Here is a 21,964-nt window from a genome sequence, read left to right as displayed (position 1 = left end):
CTAGCAATTAAATTTTTTGATGAAAAGTAATTGTTACTTGATCGCACGCACATAAATAGTAAGAAAAGTATTCTGATATTTTCACAGCAAGAAGAAAAGAAGAGGATTTATTAATTAGTGTCCAGCTTTTTTGTGTGTGTTAATTTACCTTCCCAAGGCCGAAAAAGCCACTACAGTCGAGGAGGCAACTTTAGTTGAGGTTACAACCCTCTCTGAATTCTATAACACCGAAACATAAACCATGACGGACAAGGCTGTTTTGCGGAGAAACAAGTTGAGCGTGGTTCTACTAGGGGCGTGGTGGTGATCAAACTTGGATCTTCTCGATTATGAGGCGAGTGTTCTACCACTACACCACTATTGCACAACTGCTGAATAATAACTTGGACGGTTGTTATTCGACGATTTTAGCGGTATTATGTATATAGCACAATAATTTACTATTTCTTACTTATGTGATGTTTTAAGTTAAAAAGACATTAAAGAAACGACACACTTCATGCTAAACTAAAACTTTATTTTGAAAATAAGATCAAAAAACTCTTACACAATATAAATAATAAAATAAAATAACATGGTTTCTGTGTCCTTTAAAAAAATTTAACTTGGTTGAAACTTGGACATTTTTGGAAGAAACTCGATTTTCCACATGGAATTACAAACCTATATAATATAGAAATATCCCAGCGGGCACACGACGTTGGAATAACGTTGAAATAACGTTGATCAATGTCGATCAACGTCAATCAACGTTATTTCAACGTTATTCCAACGTCGTGTGCCCGCTGGGATAGTATAACATAAATCGTATAATAAAAATGCAGTGAAAAAAAAATTAAATAATAAATACCTGCTTTTGTGAAAAGTACTTAACAACTGCATTGATCAATATATGTTAATGAATTTATTTACAAAATGAACTCTAAATTTGTGCCAGAAAAATTTGAATCTTTGAAATGTATGAATGTTAAAAATGCTAAAACAGTCATGCCATTTACAAGCCAGAATAGTCTAAACTATTACAATATTCTATAATAAATTGATCAAATATCTCATTAAAATTTAAAATAAAATAACTATATTTTTAAGTATTACTCTTGTCATAGTAAAAGTACTTATAATTAACTGTTACAAAAACAAACGCTTGTAAGTAAAGAGTTTAATAACAGTAGCTATTAACTATATATCGATAATCCTAATTGATATAATAGATAACTGATAAGAATAAAAAATAAACTACAAAGTAAGCAAAACAAATCATCATGCCAATAACGAAATAAAGAAGAAGCAATAATTAACCTAAATTAACCAGTTATATAACTTTAAACGACTATAAGACATATACAAACATAAAATGAATAACTAACTTATTAACTAAAATTTTAAATATATTAAATAACTAAAATAAACTAAATTATTAACTAAAACATAAGATACATAAACAAACCGACGATAGAAAACAAAAAAACATTTTTATGTGTATTATGACATAAAAACTAAAAAAACCGCAGGAACAACAAGAAACATAAACACTAATGATGTAACAGGAATTTTTTTTTTTTTTTTTGTTCTTTATTACAATATTTATTACAATTTAAATAAATAAAACTTTGTTACAATAATAAAAATTAACAAGTCAAGATATCGTTAAGAAAATAAATATTAAAAATAAATATAAAGAACGCGGATTACTCAAAGAAGACCATCAGGTCTTGTCACAGAGAAACCGCTAATTGCTTGTGGATAAAAAAACAAACAAAAAAATAAATAAAAAAGAATATACAGTAAATATATACATATACTAATATAGATAAGGGATTTTCAAAAAATTTTAAAATTTAAAAGTAGATTAGTATATTATCAGTAGAAAAAATGAGTTGTTTAAGATTTTGTTTAAAAGAATCAAAATTACATTCTTGAGAAAAATCTTTAGAAGTATTTAGAACTATACTATTCCATAAAAATGGTCTGCGAAATGAAATAAAAAATTTTCCAAAATTAGTTTGAGAAAATGGTTGTCGAATTAAATTATCGTTCCTTAAAATATATTTATTTCTATCTCTTTGTAAATACAAGTTACAAGGAATTATAAATCCATATCCAGAAAAACTTGAATGACAATCAATTATTATCATTTTTTCTGCACTTACAAAAATGATTGCAATCAATAGAAAAGGCAGACCTTTTATGACCGTCTAACACAGTAATGAAAGGAAACATTTCTGATACACCATTCTTAATACATTTTAGATAATGTTGCCTTATATCATTATGTTCCCATATAACTAAACTTGGATCAATACCATTACACAAAGCTGTCAATCATTTCCATTTGGTTGCGTTTGACAATTCATTACTTCGACAGTTAAAGGACCGCTTGTTTGACAATTCAAGGATGAACGTGCAACTCTGTGCACTATCAATTGTATATCATCTTTATGTGAACCAATAAAAAATGAATTTGTAGAACTGAACACACTTCAAATGGGAAACAACATCAGAGGACACATTACTTAAAAGCACCTAATGTGGTTTTCTAACATTAATTATCTGTATAAAACTGTAATTTTCTGAAAAACCACCTGAATTAAAACAACTAAAAACTTGGCTTAAAGTCGGTAATTATAGCAGGTCTGAGCCAATTATGCTCCATACGGTTACCTTTGCGACCATTTTAAAGTTAAATGACTTGAAACCTTTTTTTTTATGTTTTTTATCATGGCACTTTTGCATTTTTTTTTCGGTGCAATACAAATTATTATTATTCACCATGACATGAACTGCAATACGGAATCCATTATTTCTTGAATCTGTGATTCGGTTGCATTACTTTTTGCAATATTATTATGTCAATATTATTATGTCAATATTATTATCATTAAAATCAGGATCATTACCATTGAGAGCTAATGATGAAAAAAGTCTTGCCTCCCTGCCAAACATTAAAAATGGAGTGAACTTAGTTGAAAATTGTACACATAAATGGAGACCAAATAAAACTGGTTCTAATAAAGAATCCCAATTATCTTGGGATTCTTTAGCTACTTTTGAAAGATTTTGCCTAATAATCTGATTTGTTCTCTCATCCTGCCCATTTGTTTGTGGATGATAAGCAGATGTTATTAAATGCCTAATATTGAAATTAAAAAATAAAAATTCATTCAAGCTATTTAAAAATTCTCTACCTTGGTCTGATAGTACTTTTTTTGGAGAACCAAATTGATAAAACAAATTAACAAGACACTTAGAAACAAAAAAAGCAGATTTTTTTAGTATTAAAAATACTTCGACATGCTTACTCCAAAGGTTACAACAGTTAAAATGTATTTATTACCTTGTGTTGTAAGCGGAAGGGGACCAATGAGGTCTATACCTAAAAACTCCCACAATTAAATGACCTTTTTGGTTTTAGTGCCAGAGCACAAGTTTTAATCTTCTCCATGCGCTGGCACTTATCGCATTCTTTCACCCATTTTGTAATATCACTATACCATACCTAGATAATATTATGCAAACAATATGATAAGCATTTTGTACTGGAAAAATTTACTATTATAATTACAATTACATTAAGTTAGAAAATGAACCATGTTGAAAATCATTTTTAATGCAAAGAAGACAATTATTATATGAGAAAATTTGATAAAAAATATATTCAATTGAAATATTTAATCCTGTTACCTAGCTAATAAAGTACATCTTTGAGCTTAATTCTTGTGTTATTAAGGCCAAAATGAGGTCCATGATTAAAGTCGTGCACATCTCTAAAAGCATGTTTTTTTTTCTTGCCTATTAAAAGGAGATCATAGAAAACATAAAAATCTATTAAAAGGAGATCATAGGAAAACATAAAATCTATTAAAAGAAGATCATAGAAAAGCACTTATATTATTATGGAATGCCATTTTGGGCATTCCATAACAATATAAGTGCTTTTCTATGGACTCCTTTTAATAGATTTTTATGTTTATCGTAAAACTTTGTGATTTTAATTCACATCGACATAGGTCTCACTAACGCAATTTTTTTGGGAGTTTCTTGAGTTTTTTTGTTATAGTCTTTGTAAATTTCCATTTAAAAATAATATCCTGGTATAGTTTAGAAATTTAATTTTGCATAAGTTTTACTATCTATAATTATACTATTTATAAACTTTGGCATATATATAATTCTGACATATATAAAATTCGCCGAATGGTCACACACGAGCAGTGAACGCCTGAGGGAAGAAATGAAATACATTAGAATAAAGGAGAATTATTTTTCAAACAAAGCATATTTTGACAGTTGTCAAGACAAAAATAAAGATTAATAGAGGAATATTTAAAATAAGACAGACAATGCATCTAAACAGTACTAACAATAATAATAATAATAAAAAATAAATTGTTATATAAATACTAATATGAAATAAGATAAACAAAAAAAATATATCACCAAACAAAAAATACATTAAAAAATAAAAAGGATGCATACAACAATGAAAGGCCTCAGAATGGAAAAAAAAAAAAAAAAAAAAAAAAAAAAAAAAAAAAAAACATTAATGCCAATGTGTAAACATAATTTGTGTAGTGATTAAGTAATAAACATCTCCTCAGAGTCGCGTCTATTATTACTGGCGTTTAGATGAGGATCAGCACTTATAACTAGTTTATCCCGTCAGACAAACATCATCGCCACTTATGCTTTACCCCGCGACTTACGCCTATTCCATACTGCAGTAAAAAAGGATTCACTACAAATAGCCAAAACCCAACCATACCCAAATTTGTAAAGCACTAATATTTTTTTAATGATATGAAAAGTGTTAATCTGCTGCACAATATAAGTAAAAATAATTAAATAAATCACTTACCATACCAACGGTAGAAAAAAACTACGCACAATAAATTAAAATTCAAATAAAAACGCCAGAAACAAAACTAAAAACAACTAAAATGTGTAAACAGAAAATGCTAATAAATTTTCCCTAAGACCATTCAAACCACATAGGTACTTCCAGCACAAATAAACCAAAAACAATCAAATGGCAATATACCCTATTAAAAACCCTTTTAAAATAAAATAAAACATAATAGAGTATTCAAAAAACTCTAACGTTGTCATAGATACTTCATTCGAATTTTGTTAACCAATCTAAAGTGTAAGAAAATGAAACAACCCGCGCAACTTAAAATCATAACTAAAAATCAAGTATATTAGAAAGTAGAAAAAAACATATGTATATCGCCTGCAAAAATGTAATGATTTAAACATGTAGTGAAGGTTATAAGAAATTCTCTGAATGATAATAAAAGACGAAAATTGTGTCTGTGAAAATTAAAATGAAGCCGAGTAATGAACGTACGATAATATAGCAGAAAAGCTCCTTGATAACAGCAACAACATGAAAATCAGCGGATAAATTATACACCGAAGAATATTGTAATAAGATCAACTAAATACTAAAATAAGACCAGATAAATTTAAGCCAAATGAGTGGTTGAAAAATTATTTTGAGTGATAAAGCAATGATATTAGTTGTCATATAAAAACGATGTAAGAGGCGGGAAAAATATTGTTTAAGAAGTCAAGTCTTTTCTACGGTCCGAATTAAAGGTAACTTTGAGACCATATCTAAATCGAAGTTTCCGAAAAAGTAAAGCTTTCTCTACGGTCCGAATTAAACGTAATTTTGAGACCATAACAAAAAACAAAATCACGTCCCATCAACAAAACATGTCGAAAGCCGCTAGTCAAAAAGATACGCTCTTATATATATTTATATGAATTCTAAAATGAAAAAACAATCACACATGATAACCACATATACATAACATACAAATCGGCATTTAACATTCCAACCACATACTATTAGGTACGTGGACTGATTTTTTTAGATTGAGCATATCCTAGAATGTTATATATCATTAGAAAGCCCTTCAGTACAGTATTTTAAAGGTGAAAAAATTGTTAAAAACGAGCAATTTAAACAAAAGTTATGACGTTTTTAGTAGCAAATTTTCGATATATGGATTTATTGAAGAAACTGGTTCCAAAATTTTTTTTTTTTTCACTTAAATTGTTATAACTTTGTCAAATCTTATCCAAAAGCCTATATCTTGGTATCAAAAGATAGATGTAAGAGTAGGCTACAATTTCATATAACTCTCTAGATAAAAAGGGTGTCTAGAGGGCCAGAGGGGGTACCGGAACACCATCATACCTTTAAAAAAATACAAGTTTTTCACACGAAAGAGTGTTTTCCTGATAAAATATGTTATCTTTAAACACAAAAAGTTGTTCTAATTTGCTTCCATTCCATTTTCAAATATTAGAGGTCTATTTTAGATTAAAGGGTGGATGTCTTTGTTACGTTTTAACACCCGCCAAGTGAAATGTAACATTCTTATAAATACTTTAACCTAAAAAACACTGAATATAATTTGTGTTAAAAAAGTTTAAATTATATTTTCTTACTTTACAGCATATGCAAGTGGTGTATAAATTGACATTAGGGGCGAGACATGTGCCATGGCCGACGCCCCTTCCTGCCCAGCCTTCAACCTAAAAAAAAAGTTTTTTAATTATTTGAAAAAAGGCTATAAATTGAGTTTGGTGGAAAAAGAGAAATAAGTATTTAAATTATTTTAATATGTTAGTTAGGGAAGGGGCGTGTGCCACGCCCAACACCCTCCCCCCATCCCCACATCTCCCTTCTTATTCAAACTTGAAAAAATGTCAATAAAAATTTTATAAATGTTTTTAAATTGTGTTTATTTATAAAGAGAGACATAACTTTACAAATCTTTACCACATTATAATCTTTACCACATTACAAGATGAAAGTTGGAGTATCCACCCTAAAAATAAACCAAAGATAAAACTAATTTTAAAAATAATATTTTTAAAGTACAAAATATAAATTTTTAATGTACAAAATATAATAAATTTATGTCTTGGCTTTTAGTAAATGATATTATTTAAAATTCCAATATAAAAACTAAATAAATCATTTTTAACAATAGACACCACGTGAAGGTAAGCCAGAGCCGTCTATCAAAAATATTATACAGCAAGTTTTGTAGCTTGCAAAAAGAGTACTTGCAGTACTCTTTTTGCAAGCTGTATTGCTGTATTATAGTTTCAGCTAAATTTGCCTAAACAAACAAATAAATATATAATAAACAAATAATATATAACAATTTATTAAAAATTAATAACATTATAAACAATGTAAAAAAATAATGAAATTATATAAACCTAAAAAATCTCAAATAATTTAAAAATCTCATATATACCTTCTATAAACAAGTAACGGTTACAAGAAACTAGTATTTCAACCTCAATAATGCAAATATAATTTTTAAGAACTGTATAACTGTATAAACATAACTGTATAACTGTATAAACATAAGGTAAACTAATTTAAAATCAAATAACTATTAATAAAGTCAAACAAACAGTTTAAATAAACTAAAGCAAGAATAGTAAATAAGTATGCAAAATACCCTTCAAATTTATCAAGATTTGAAATATTACATACTAAATTTAACATTGCATTTAACGTGGCCTACGAAGTCCTAAAAAAACCTAATTCTATTGAAAAGTCTACATCTATCTATAGTTTAAAATTTACAAGTTTTTATACTACAACTTTTGAAATGTTAAAAAGTATTTTATTAGGCCTATTACAATTTGTTTTTAAATTTTTTTGTGTAAAAATTTGAAAAAAAATAATCGAAATGCTAATACTTGTAAAATTTGGTAAAAAATGGAAAACAATCTTGCTGATATGAAATATGTATTTTATAAAGAAAAGGAATGGTGGTGTCTAATAATTGTAATAATCACCATGGACCACAAGGCTACCACCATTCCATCTTCTCTGTCTGCTTCCTCTGCTGCCACGACCTCTACCATATCCCCTTCTGCTGTGGTTCCCAGCACCCTTGTTAGGAGGATGATAGGGCCATTTAAAGGATTCATTGTCCTTTCCTCCTAAGTTGACCCATCGTTTGAAAGACTTATTGCTAGTAGGTCCAGGATGCTGGGACCTATATAATAGATACTGTTAATACGTTAGCTCTAAATGACAATGATTTGTAAATAGATTAGTTCTTAATAGCATTATGTAAAATTTAATATAAAAAAATTAATTGTGAAAGTGATAGGCTGAATAAATAATATGAACAACGTATTAATCAATGATAGCTTAAAAAATGTTAATAATAGTAATAACTTCATTCTACTGCACTTTGAGGGATAACACAATACTTATGCATTAAATATTGTAAATAAGTAGAAACATAAATTCAATAATCATTCAGAAACATTTCTAAATCATAAATTTACTAGCAGAAGACTGTGCACATGTAACTAAAGATAAAAAAAGTTTTTATAAAAATTTGCAATTGATAAGAAAGGTGTGTACATGTTTGCAAATAATAGTTTATTAACTTACTAGTCGTTGTAGCTGCTGAAGATGTAACTAAAGGTTATCAAAGTTGTAATTAAAAATAAATACTTTAATTGCCAAGATATATATATAAACATATTTAAAAGTAAAAATTTGTAAACATACCACTTATAGCAGATATAGAAGGAACTTGTAAAGAATGTAAAGGTTGAAAATAATTTAATAAAAAATTTATATTGTAGTCCTCGAAAATATGTACACACATATTAAAATGTAATAATCGGTTAAACTTACCATTTGGTGAAGACGAAGATGTAACTAAAATTCAAAATTTGTAATAAAAAATAGATATTGCAAATAATGACTTTGAAATTGGTCATTAACATATACAAAATTATACAATCTTACCAGTGGTAGGCTGTGTAGATTCGACTAAAATTAAATTAAAAATTGTACACAATATCATTTGAAATTAATTAAAATTAAGGTGCAACAACTATACTAACAAAATAAAAATAAACAATGAAAATATAACTATAAAAAATATAAAGATAATATATTTATAAGCAACATGGTTATAAACTTATTAACAAACAACAAACTTATTAACAAACAACAAACACAGATAAAGATAGTATACAATAAGTAAAAAACATTACCTTATGTTTTTTAAGTGTTTCTATATATAGGAAGATATTATAAATGTTTATTAACATTTACTTATTGTTTACTATTTTCTCTTTGTGATTATGTAAATATTTTTGTAATGAATAAATCCAAAATTTATGTGACTTATACTTACGAAATCTTAAAAAATCTGCAAAAAGATGGGTAGAATCTAAACAAGAAATAAATATTAGACATGCTTGTATAATGATTTAAACACTAATACACAGATAAACTTTATCTGATAAACTTTATCATAAAGAAGTCACAGATAAACCTCATCACAGATAAACTTTATCACAGATAAATTTTATCATAAAAAAGTATATAGTCCATACATTATAAAAGACAATAACAATGATATGTTTTATAATAAACCACATATAAATAAGTATATTACATACTTCATTAGTTTAATCTTAACAAAAAACTTCTTAGTGTTTTTAAAATATTAAATGTTAGTGTTTTTAAAATATTAAAACTTTTGCTACTGAAACATTAATCTTTTTTTATATCATATAATGATATTTGATATTTGATATTTTATATTTGATAATTGATATTTTATTTGATATTTGATAATTGATATTTTATATCAAGCCTTAATTAATTTTTATTTAACATATAATATATGTTAAATAAAAATTAATTAAGGTTTTACATTAATCATTATTTATGGATTTGAAAATAGTCATTAATACTATTATTATGAATAAAAAAATTGAACTTACTATCTGTTAGTGCAGCAAGAACATTTTTGTTAATATTGTCCATATTAAATTAAATCTAATAATATAAATCAAAATAATTCAAAATAAGATTTTTATTTGAATCGCCCCCTTATCTGGATTTCGGCCCCACCCGGATTTCGCTTACCAAAAAAACAACAACAACAGAAAAACCGAAATAAGGTACCTAAAGTCCAACACCAGTTAGACTAATTGCTTATAATTATTTTTCGTTGAAATTTGGCATGTTCATAGAAAATGCATGAAGCAAACTATTTTAACAATAAAAAAAGCGGACTCTATAATTCTTCGACTACAAATCCACGTGACAACATTAACCAAATTTTCATGCAAAATTCTCAGCAAAATACTCCATATAAAAGTAAGGTAGCGATACATAATAGTTATATAAAAATTAAGCCAAACCTTTCTTCTTTTCAAAAGTTGTCAAGGTTTATGTATGTTTCTAAAGAAAACCACCTCAAAAAACCGTTTGCCTAAGGCTACCTGAAAAAAGTGGTACACTTGGTATAACACTAATTAAACTAATTGCTTATAATTATTTTTCGCTGAAATTTGGCATGTGCATAGAAAATGCATGAAATAAACTATTTTAATAATAAAAAAAGCGGACTCTACATTTCTTCGACCACAAATTCATAAGAGAACATCAACCTAATATTCAAGAGCAAAATATCACATAAAAAACTTAAGTAACCGTAATAAAAGTCTTTAAAAAATCAAGATTAGCTTTTCTTCTTTCCAAAAAGTATCTATGTGTATATATGTTTCTAGAAAAAAACTCCACAAAACTACGTCTGCCTCACGCTGCCTAAAAAAGAGTTAAAAAAACGAGAACCAAAATTTTAGCATAAAAATCGGTTCCGTAAATCGCGATTTACACGTACCTACATACTATATATTAAAAGAAATTATAACCTAAATAAGAATGAGTTCAAACAAAGATAGTTTATCATATAAAAGAACAAAAAGCATGCAAAAGATGTAAAAAGCCTATATGTGCATAAGGGTGTATAGGTGTAATGTGTAAGTCCGTGCTGTTTATGTCGTTCAGTAGAGTCTTGTGTTGTTAGTAACCAGCGTAAAAGATTTATCTCTTAACTACACCAAGCCAGCCCAGTCATACCCCAGAAAACCATGATGGATTAAACATATATATACAACAAAATTCGAATGAAGTATCTATGACAACGTTAGAGTTTTTTGAATACTCTATTATGTTTTATTTTATTTTAAAAGGGTTTTTAATAGGGTATATTGCCATTTGATTGTTTTTGGTTTATTTGTGCTGGAAGTACCTATGTGGTTTGAATGGTCTTAGGGAAAATTTATTAGCATTTTCTGTTTACACATTTTAGTTGTTTTTAGTTTTGTTTCTGGCGTTTTTATTTGAATTTTAATTTATTGTGCGTAGTTTTTTTCTACCGTTGGTATGGTAAGTGATTTATTTAATTATTTTTACTTATATTGTGCAGCAGATTAACACTTTTCATATCATTAAAAAAATATTAGTGCTTTACAAATTTGGGTATGGTTGGGTTTTGGCTATTTGTAGTGAATCCTTTTTTACTGCAGTATGGAATAGGCGTAAGTCGCGGGGTAAAGCATAAGTGGCGATGATGTTTGTCTGACGGTATAAACTAGTTATAAGTGCTGATCCTCATCGAAACGCCAGTAATAATAGACGCGACTCTGAGGAGATGTTTATTACTTAATCACTACACAAATTATGTTTACACATTGGCATTAATGTTTTTTTTTTTTTTTTTTTTTTTTTATTTTTTTTTTTCCATTCTGAGGCCTTTCATTGTTGTATGCATCCTTTTTATTTTTTAATGTATTTTTTGTTTGGTGATATATTTTTTTTGTTTATCTTAGTTCATATTAGTATTTATATAACAATTTATTTTTTTATTATTATTATTGTTAGTACTGTTTAGATGCATTGTCTGTCTTATTTTAAATATTCCTCTATTAATCTTTATTTTTGTCTTGACAACTGTCAAAATATGCTTTGTTTGAAAAATAATTCTCCTTTATTCTAATGTATTTCATTTCTTCCCTCAGGCGTTCACTGCTCGTGTGTGACCATTCGGCGAATTTTATATATGTCAGAATTATATATATGCCAAAGTTTATAAATAATATTGGGCCTAGCCCGTAAGGGTTAGTGTTACGGTCATCGAGCACGACTATTTTCCAAATCACAATTACTGTCACCACGAAAGAAGTTGTTTGTCTCTAGATGAGGCATGGGCTAGTTTTCTAGTCATAAGTCAGTTATAAATCCATGCATAGGTGTTTAATCCATCATGGTTTTCTGGGGTATGACTGGGCTGGCTTGGTGTAGTTAAGAGATAAATCTTTTACGCTGGTTACTAACAACACAAGACTCTACTGAACGACATAAACAGCACGGACTTACACATTACACCTATACACCCTTATGCACATATAGGCTTTTTACATCTTTTGCATGCTTTTTGTTCTTTTATATGATAAACTATCTTTGTTTGAACTCATTCTTATTTAGGTTATAATTTCTTTTAATATATAGTATGTGGTTGGAATGTTAAATGCCGATTTGTATGTTATGTATATGTGGTTATCATGTGTGATTGTTTTTTCATTTTAGAATTCATATAAATATATATAAGAGCGTATCTTTTTGACTAGCGGCTTTCGACATGCTTTGTTGATGGGACGTGATTTTGTTTTTTGTTATGGTCTCAAAATTACGTTTAATTCGGACCGTAGAGAAAGCTTTACTTTTTCGGAAACTTCGATTTAGATATGGTCTCAAAGTTACCTTTAATTCGGACCGTAGAAAAGACTTGACTTCTTAAACAATATTTTTCTCGCCTCTTACATCGTTTTTATATGACAACTAATATCATTGCTTTATCACTCAAAATAATTTTTCAACCACTCATTTGGCTTAAATTTATCTGGTCTTATTTTAGTATTTAGTTGATCTTATTACAATATTCTTCGGTGTATAATTTATCCGCTGATTTTCATGTTGTTGCTGTTATCAAGGAGCTTTTCTGCTATATTATCGTACGTTCATTACTCGGCTTCATTTTAATTTTCACAGACACAATTTTCGTCTTTTATTATCATTCAGAGAATTTCTTATAACCTTCACTACATGTTTAAATCATTACATTTTTGCAGGCGATATACATATGTTTTTTTCTACTTTCTAATATACTTGATTTTTAGTTATGATTTTAAGTTGCGCGGGTTGTTTCTTACACTTTAGATTGGTTAACAAAATTCGAATGAAGTATCTATGACAACGTTAGAGTTTTTTGAATACTCTATTATGTTTTATTTTATTTTAAAAGGGTTTTTAATAGGGTATATTGCCATTTGATTGTTTTTGGTTTATTTGTGCTGGAAGTACCTATGTGGTTTGAATGGTCTTAGGGAAAATTTATTAGCATTTTCTGTTTACACATTTTAGTTGTTTTTAGTTTTGTTTCTGGCGTTTTTATTTGAATTTTAATTTATTGTGCGTAGTTTTTTTCTACCGTTGGTATGGTAAGTGATTTATTTAATTATTTTTACTTATATTGTGCAGCAGATTAACACTTTTCATATCATTAAAAAAATATTAGTGCTTTACAAATTTGGGTATGGTTGGGTTTTGGCTATTTGTAGTGAATCCTTTTTTACTGCAGTATGGAATAGGCGTAAGTCGCGGGGTAAAGCATAAGTGGCGATGATGTTTGTCTGACGGGATAAACTAGTTATAAGTGCTGATCCTCATCGAAACGCCAGTAATAATAGACGCGACTCTGAGGAGATGTTTATTACTTAATCACTACACAAATTATGTTTACACATTGGCATTAATTTTTTTTTTTTTTTTTTTTTTTTTTTTTTTTTTTTTCCATTCTGAGGCCTTTCATTGTTATGCATACTTTTTATTTTTTAATGTATTTTTTGTTTGGTGATATATTTTTTTTGTTTATCTTATTTCATATTAGTATTTATATAACAATTTATTTTTTATTATTATTATTATTGTTAGTACTGTTTAGATGCATTGTCTGTCTTATTTTAAATATTCCTCTATTAATCTTTATTTTTGTCTTGACAACTGTCAAAATATGCTTTGTTTGAAAAATAATTCTCCTTTATTCTAATGTATTTCATTTCTTCCCTCAGGCGTTCACTGCTCGTGTGTGACCATTCGGCGAATTTTATATATGTCAGAATTATATATATGCCAAAGTTTATAAATAATTAAACTTTGTTTTTTGTTGTTTTTTTTGCACAATAATATGTATAGTTTTTTTGCATGATTTTTTTGCCGTTTTCAATATTACGGCCTCGAGCTTAATTTATCTCGAAAGAACTTTTATGGTTTTTTTTATAGTCTGAACCTTTTTTCTTGCAGTTTTGCATTACCAGACACGTGATAAGGTCACTAGCGGATGTTCGTTAAAAATCAGTGAAATTAATAAACAGCAATTGTTCTCTGATTTTTAAGCTACGAATGAAACAGATTTTTCCAATTTGATAACGAGTTAACTTAGGTCTTTAAGAGGTTCTTGTTGACTTTCTTGAGGCAGCAATTTACCCAAATACAAGGTTGTTTCAAATTTCTTGCCTGTCAGTTCTTTGCATAGACCGTCCTTTAAAAATACTCGAAAAATCCCCAACTTAATGATATCCTGGTATGTTTGGCAAGTTATTAACTTTGGCCACATGATTCATAGAATTCTTTTTAATGAATGACGTCACTATTTTGTCATAATGTGAGGTTAGGCCAAAATAAGTATTTATCGTCATTATGATATTCTTTAATAAAAGGCACTAATTGCTTCTTGATGCAATGTTCTAAGTAAAGGTTTTGGTTAACTGCAAGCTGTGAAAAACAAAGTGTGGATTCATAACCTCATTATAAGGAATGCACACTCTGACAAGAATAAGCCAAATTAAGTATGATTTATTATAAACGGTGCATGATTTTCCTAGCAAAATTTTTCTACGACCAATCACATCTTTGGCAAATTGTTCTTTCCTAGCCATTATGTCACATTATTATCTCTTTTATATTATGGCAACTGATGCTGGTCCTTTTTTTATTTTAACAAATAATTATTTATTGATGTGCTAAATACAAATTTTAGAGCAGTCTGCTTTTTGAAACTCCGTTACGTAAATAATGTTATCAGAATTACATTTAAACTACAAGCTCTTTGTCTATATGTACTTGTATATGTATAACATTTTTGTTATTTTGGCTTACAGTCATTTTAGTTAATACTGAGGTCACCTAACTTTTAATAAAACAGAATTTAAGTTGTTACTCAACAACTCTTGGTTGAAGAAAAAGTTTGTAAAAAAATATTTATATATTGTATGTATATTTTACATGTATTTAAATATTTTACCGATACTATTACAAATAAAAATAATTAAAAGTTTAATTAACAAAACGACAAAAAATACTAAAGGTAATTTTAATTATAGGTATCCAGCTCGTAACCTGTATAAGGTTAAAGTCTTTCTTCTGATTTATGTTTAAAAATATTCAAACGCGTAAGGCGGTTTCTGGATTAAAATCATACACAAATGTAAAACAACATGTAATGCAAAAAATAACACTACCAAATAAGAAACAATTTAACAGCGCTCAAAAATACCAAAAAAAAAAAAAAAAAAAAAATCTCTTATAGAACTGTTCACCTTTTTTCGCATTTTTGTTTTTAAAGATTATCATCATTTGTAACTTCAAGTGTAGTGTCAAATATCTTTTTTTTACCTCCTCAACTTACCTTATTTCCGTACTGTTTTAATGGTTTTCTTAACTAACTAAAAGTCATTGCTTAAATGAATATTTTATATTTTGAGCTAAGTGACGCGGCATAAAGTTCATTAATTAATAGATTTTTATGAATATTTTTGGTGTTGTAATAACTTGTATGTATATTTTGTTAATTCTTACTCTTTTAGACATAAATATTAAACAATGGCAAAGGGAAACAAGCAAGTACATTTACGCAATGCATAAACTTCTATGGTTTAGCCAAAAAACATTTTTGATAACTTGAATACTAATGAGATATATAAGGCATATAATGATGCAACGTCAAAAAACATAAAACATAAAAAAACTGTAGACGATCTTTAAGGTTCTACAGATGGCCCAACAAAGCAACGTATAAAATTAAACGGTGCGTGGCAGAAAAGAGGCCACTCATCTCTCAATGGAGTTGTTACTAATATTATTGAAGATAAAGTAGTAGATGTACAAGCTTTTTCAAAATATTGTAAAGGTTATCATTTACATTGTAAAGGTAATGTGGGAAAAACAAAAAGGGCACCAAGTTATGAAAGATGGAAAGCATAACATCTATGTAATATTAATCACGTTAAGTCATCCGGAGCTATGGAGGGAGCTGGCGTTGTCAAGATTTTTCGCGTCACGGTAAGGAAGGAGGCGTGAACTTCCTGGTTAAATGCACTTCCACGGTGCTCTGTGACAAGACCATTAGGACTTCTTGGGGCACCTAAAAAATATAAAAAAATAAAAATAAAAAAGATCTTTGAACGTTCTATAAAAAAGAACAATTTAATTTACAATGAGTATTTAGGATATGGAGATTCATCAACTTTTAAAGAAGTCATAGCAGCAAATTTCTTTAAAGATTTTAGCATAATACTTCTTAAGTTAGAATGTATTGGGCCAAAAGCGCTTAGGTACTCGTTTTAGAAATCTGGTAAAGTCACATAAAGGTAAAAAGAATCCTATATCAGGTTAGGGAAAGTTGACTGAAAAAATAATCAACTGTATGCAAACCTATTATGGAAAAACTATAAGAAACAACTTAGACTATGTCTATGCCATGAAAAAGCAACCAGCTTATTGTTGTTTTACTGCACTGCGTTTACTGATGAATTTCAGCGTCATGGAATGTGTCCACGTGATACCACTACTTGATGCAAATGGCAGTTAAATAAGATTAATAAAACAAAAGCATTCAAAAACAGCATAAGTTTGCCAATGCCAATTAGTTACCTTTTAAAACCAATCTTTATTTTTTCAAATTAAATTTCAATTGTCCTTCCTTCAATAAAAACATTTTTGGGATAGCGAGTCCACACAACTGAGTTAAACGATTCATAAGCGTTTTTAGTTTGTCCATGAACAAGTGTGTTCATGGACAAACTAAAAACACTTATGAATCGTTTAACTCAGTTGTCTAGATTCGCTATCCCAAAAACGTTTTTATTGAAGGAAGAACAATTGAAATTTCAATAAACTCAGCTGTTTTGCTTTATAACGATGGAAGTTGTGGAATAAATGCAGTTCTAAGGCATTTTGCCTTACATGATAAGGTAACTGCTGAAAAATCTATTGCACGAGATCGTCAACGTGTTGCAAGAATAGAAAAGTGATCTAGTCCAATAATTAAAAAACAAAGAAAAAAATTACAAGCAAACAAAATAGGCTATATAGATAAAAAGAATGAGAATGAAAATTGTGAGTCTTATGTTTCTGGCGGTTTTTAACATATCTAAAAGAAGTTTTTAACCTTTTTTAGATATAAACTTGATTTTCTCATATTCATGATTTAACAAATTTTTTTATGATTTTAAAACACGATAACTCAAGATTGAATAAATAAAATAAGTTGAAATTTTCAGGAATAACTCATTTCTTATAAGTAATCCAAAAATCTTTTCATCTTTTTTGAGTTTTATAACTTTTTAATTTTTAATATTTATACAAAGAGTGTTATATCTTAAACACACATTTTACTAATAGAGGCATAACCTTTGACTAAATGAGTCAATCAAATTCCTGGTAGGATAAATGAATTTTACTATCACCTTGAAGCTATACCGTGAATGGGGGTGACTATGAACGCTTTTTGAACATTTTTGCATCATGGAAGAAAACTGTTTGTCTAATCACTACCATTTTTTTTGCAACAGAACATTATACTTTTCAGTTTTCTGTTAAAGTTGTAAGCCTGATCAACACTATGAAGTAAATACCTTAGTTTTCTGGTTTTACACGAGTATATACTTATTTCCGAAACGGGGTGAAAATGAACAGCCAAATTGAGGTGACTTAGAACACTACATATCGTTTTCATATCCTAGATTAAGGCTATATTACAATAATACAATGGGGGACTGTTAAAGATCAAACAGATAACAGAAAGTTTATTTTATATAGAACAATTTTTTTTTAAATTTAGTTCATGTCAAAAAATTAACATACTACTTTTAAAACCTTGTTTTTTTTATATATCTACATGTATCACAACATTTACAAAGCTATCCTACATAAAACAGGACATCACCTGTGACTATCCTTCAATTTCTCAAATAATTCACACTGCTGCATACAGAGTTAATATTTTTAATATTGAGCTTATAAAAATAATCTTTATCATAAATGAGGCCACAACATTGGAGGTGATATGGCTTACTGCAATTGTCGCACTGAATCCTTACATCATTGCTTAACTCTACCCGCTTTTTGTTACATAAAGCACAGTACCAATTACTATCTGTGTTATTGTTAAGCTCTGTTGAAATTGATGGCATTGACTTTTCTAAACAATGAACTCTTTTACCCGGTTCCACCTTTGGACCACGTAGTTTGCGTTTTGCAGGTAGATTTGCGTCTAACCCTAGATTATTTTTTAAAATATCTAAAACGGTTTCGTTAAGAATCATTACGGTATCTTTACCACCAGGATCTTTATATTTTCCTGGAAGGCATTTTAAAACCTCTGTTTTGTTCATAGGGTAGATCCAAGTTGCTCGAAATCCGCTAATCAAAGCTTCTGGCCGCAAAGTGTTATTCAATTTATTTAAAAGCGTAGGTATGTGTTCCTTTGGAATTGCTTCTTTGATACAACTTTCTACTCTTCACTTCAAAAGAATACTCCTCCACGACTCCTTTAATCCTCTAAATACAGCAATATCTAGTGGTGGACAGAGATGAGTTGCATTTGGTGGCATTGTTATAAACTTGATGTTATATTGAATCGTGGCTTCAATAACTTCAGGAGAAAAATGTGAACCAAGATTATCCCCAATCAACAATGTTGTTCCGGCTTTTGAAATAGCGACAGGTAAGTGTATTTCCATAAACCATCTAGTAAATATTCTACTATCAAACCACCTATTAGGAGTGATGTCATAAACAGTTCTAGGTGGTCCACCTTGAGTCCAACCCTGGTAAAGTCTTTGCTTTATAAACAACCATGGGTGGCAAAAACTCTCCAACAGCATTGCCAGAAAACATTAAACTGGTCGACTGCTTTGAATATTCTTGTTTTTTTCAACAAATAAATTTTCGGTTTTACTATCAAGTCTGGTCTGTTCGCCATGCTTTTTCGGAACATGATCCCCAAGTTTTACTTTTTTATGTAATGTTCCTAATGGAATATTGAACATTTTTGAAGCCTTCCTTATTGTAAATCCATGTTTTTTTACTTTAATTACAGCTGTTTCTATGTCTTCTTTTGTGTATCTTGTTTAATAACCTCGACTGTTTTCCTTTCTTTTGTAATTTTGAGGCATAGTTCCTAAAATTAACAAAGAAAAGCCTAATTTCGTATTAAAAAAATATCATTTTAAAATGAGCTTTTAATCGGATCCAGGTAAGCTATACCTTAAATTATTATTTTATTAAAACATTATGTACCTGAACGTGATGCGAGCCAACTTTAATGACGTTTAGATGTGGGGTTCTTAAGATATTCCTTGATAAGTAAGTTAATTTCCCTAACCACGTAACTTGCAATGTTTATATCCGATGGAGAAAAGGCAGGAAAAGATAATTTTGAGGGCAGCCGAAAATTCCATCAGATTATATTTTGTCACTCAAGATATAAAACTATATAAAATTGAAACCCGCTAAATTTACAGTATTAAGGGCTTATCATATGGAAAAAAAAACATTTCGCCTAACCGAGCTTTTTGGATTGGTGGGATGAATTTTAGCTCGTGTTCACAAAGAAAAACTCCTCGCTCAAGCGAAACGTTTTCAAGGTCACGTGATGTTTGTTTACAAATAACCATTCGCGTCAATTTTTATTAAAAAACTAAATGAAAGTTTAAAAAAAACTTTTTCGATTTACCACAAATCAATCAATCAATCATTTATTTAACTTTATAAAGTAAATACAAAGTTAGGATCAGTCGCAAACAGTTATTTAACTGACAAAAACGTGACGACTTACAAATATTCAATATAAATTTGACAAAATATGTAACATATTACTAGTAATGAATAATAATATCAGGTAATATAACAATAATAATAATAATAATAATAATAATAATAATAATAATAATAATAATAATAATAATAACAATAATAATAATAGCAATAATAATAATAATAATAATAAAATTACTAAAAATAATAAATAACAAATTCTTAAATAGAACGATAACAATGCAGTAACAAGAACACCAGCAATAGCATGTTACTTAAGAAAAAAGGCAAAAGAAACTTGAATTTTACAGGTATAAAGGTCAAAACGATATGAAAAACAATTATTGAGATGATATAGCAGAAGTTTTACTTATTACTTTTATCTTGGATAAATTTCATGGCTTTGTTGATGAAGAGAGCTCTACTTCCACTTTTTTTGATACGTTGTCTTGATTTCAAAGGAAAGATAATTCCATGATTTAATGGATTGATATTTATTAGAGTTAATGCCATACATAAGCGTTTGCTTTAAAGGTATTACAAGATTGTTACATGATGCTGATCTAAGATTATGGCAATGGCTTTTATTAACAAATTTATAATTATCGAAGCTTATTGGTAAGTTATTATGCAAACTGTCCCATGCAAGTGTACAATTCAGTAGGAATATTAGGGCTTATAGCTTCATAATTTTTGAACGATTGTAGAGGATTTTAGAGTCGAATTTATTAGATTGCAAATGAACTATTTTAAGTGATTTATTTTGAAGGTTTTCTATGATCTTTGTATACTTTGATTGATTTTGCCCCCATATCTGACAATCATAAAGCATATACGAGTTAAATATACATAAATATATGTGTCTTATAGCTAACAAAATGCCTGATCTTTGCCAATATTCCATTTGCAAGGATGAGTTTAAGCGCAGTCTGCTTCAGTTGGTGTGTGAAGGAAAGGTATTCATCTAATATTATTCCTAAATACTTTATTTGACTAACAAGACTTAACTATTGGCCACTGATTCTGAATTTTAATTTTTTATGAATTTGTACAGAGTGTGGTTTAAATAGAATTATTTCAGTTTTTTTAGCATTTAGGGATATTTTATTTTATCTTAACCATTGAACCAAGCAGACCAAGTCGTAATTAAGGTGTTGATTTATTTTTTAAAGTGATTTTTCAGTAATTAAGACATTAGTATCATCAGCAAAATGATATATTTTTGAGAACTTAGTGCATATGTTTATGTCATTAATGGAGATAAGAAAAAGGAGAGGGCCAAGAATGGAACCTTGGGGAACACCTACAAATATTGATTTGGTATTAGAAGAGATAACGGAAATTGTAAAAAATTGAGAACGGGTCATGAGGTATGACTTAAACCATGAGAGAGCAACTCCTCTGATACCATAATGACGTAACTTTGATAACAGAATTCCATGATCCACAGTATCAAATGTCTTCTGTAAGTCAATAAAAACCTCACAAGTAAACGTTTTATTGTCTAAAGCTTCGAGTATAGTTTCGATTATGTCTATGAGTGCGTGGTTGCTTTGCAAAAACTATACAAACTATTTGATAACCTTTCACTTTTACAATATGCATATGAAAAGCTTGATAATATTGCGTGTTTTACGAAATAAATATCATAAATAATTTATAAACTAACGAAAAAAAACTTTCGCCTATAATAACTTCAAAACTAATGTTGAAGTTTTAAAAACATACATGGTCAAACAACTTAATATGTGTGATCTTGTTCAGTTATCAAATTGCTTATTTGTTTCGAACCAAAATCACAACAACCTACCTCTTACGTTTATCAACTTTTTTAATTATAGGAAAAAATTGTAACTATTATCTACAATCTGCTTATAACTTTTAGTTATCTGTACCAAAATAACGAACTGTTCATTAAGGCTATGAATCCATACAACATAAAAGCATACA

The 21,964-nt window shown here is 28.5% G+C and overlaps 2 long non-coding RNA genes across 8 annotated transcripts; both read right to left on the bottom strand.

Moving 5' to 3' along the window:
- Positions 1-496: 496 nt before the first annotated feature.
- On the bottom strand, positions 497-1,054 carry LOC136078974 (uncharacterized). Its single transcript, XR_010637831.1, has 2 exons — positions 851-1,054; positions 497-663 (listed from the first exon to the last, which is right to left on the bottom strand). It is a non-coding gene; the product is annotated as an uncharacterized LOC136078974 (long non-coding RNA).
- Positions 1,055-5,695: 4,641 nt separating this feature from the next.
- Positions 5,696-10,701, bottom strand: LOC136079541 (uncharacterized). Of its 7 annotated transcripts, XR_010638010.1 has the most exons (6): positions 9,980-10,701; positions 8,807-8,830; positions 8,693-8,716; positions 8,444-8,470; positions 6,794-6,842; positions 5,697-6,546 (listed from the first exon to the last, which is right to left on the bottom strand). It is a non-coding gene; the product is annotated as an uncharacterized LOC136079541 (long non-coding RNA). The 7 variants fall into 7 exon arrangements; XR_010638009.1 differs by lacking the exon at positions 9,980-10,701 and adding an exon at positions 9,201-9,329 and having other exon boundaries at positions 5,696-6,546; positions 8,444-8,716; XR_010638012.1 differs by lacking the exon at positions 9,980-10,701 and adding an exon at positions 9,201-9,305 and having other exon boundaries at positions 5,698-6,546; positions 7,834-8,716.
- Positions 10,702-21,964: the final 11,263 nt, after the last annotated feature.

The sequence above is a fragment of the Hydra vulgaris genome, chromosome 04, assembly GCF_038396675.1.
Source record: "Hydra vulgaris chromosome 04, alternate assembly HydraT2T_AEP".
Classification (NCBI taxonomy): domain Eukaryota; kingdom Metazoa; phylum Cnidaria; class Hydrozoa; order Anthoathecata; family Hydridae; genus Hydra; species Hydra vulgaris.
Note: the sequence above shows the minus strand (reverse complement) of the source record. Positions and strands in the feature narration are given on the sequence as shown.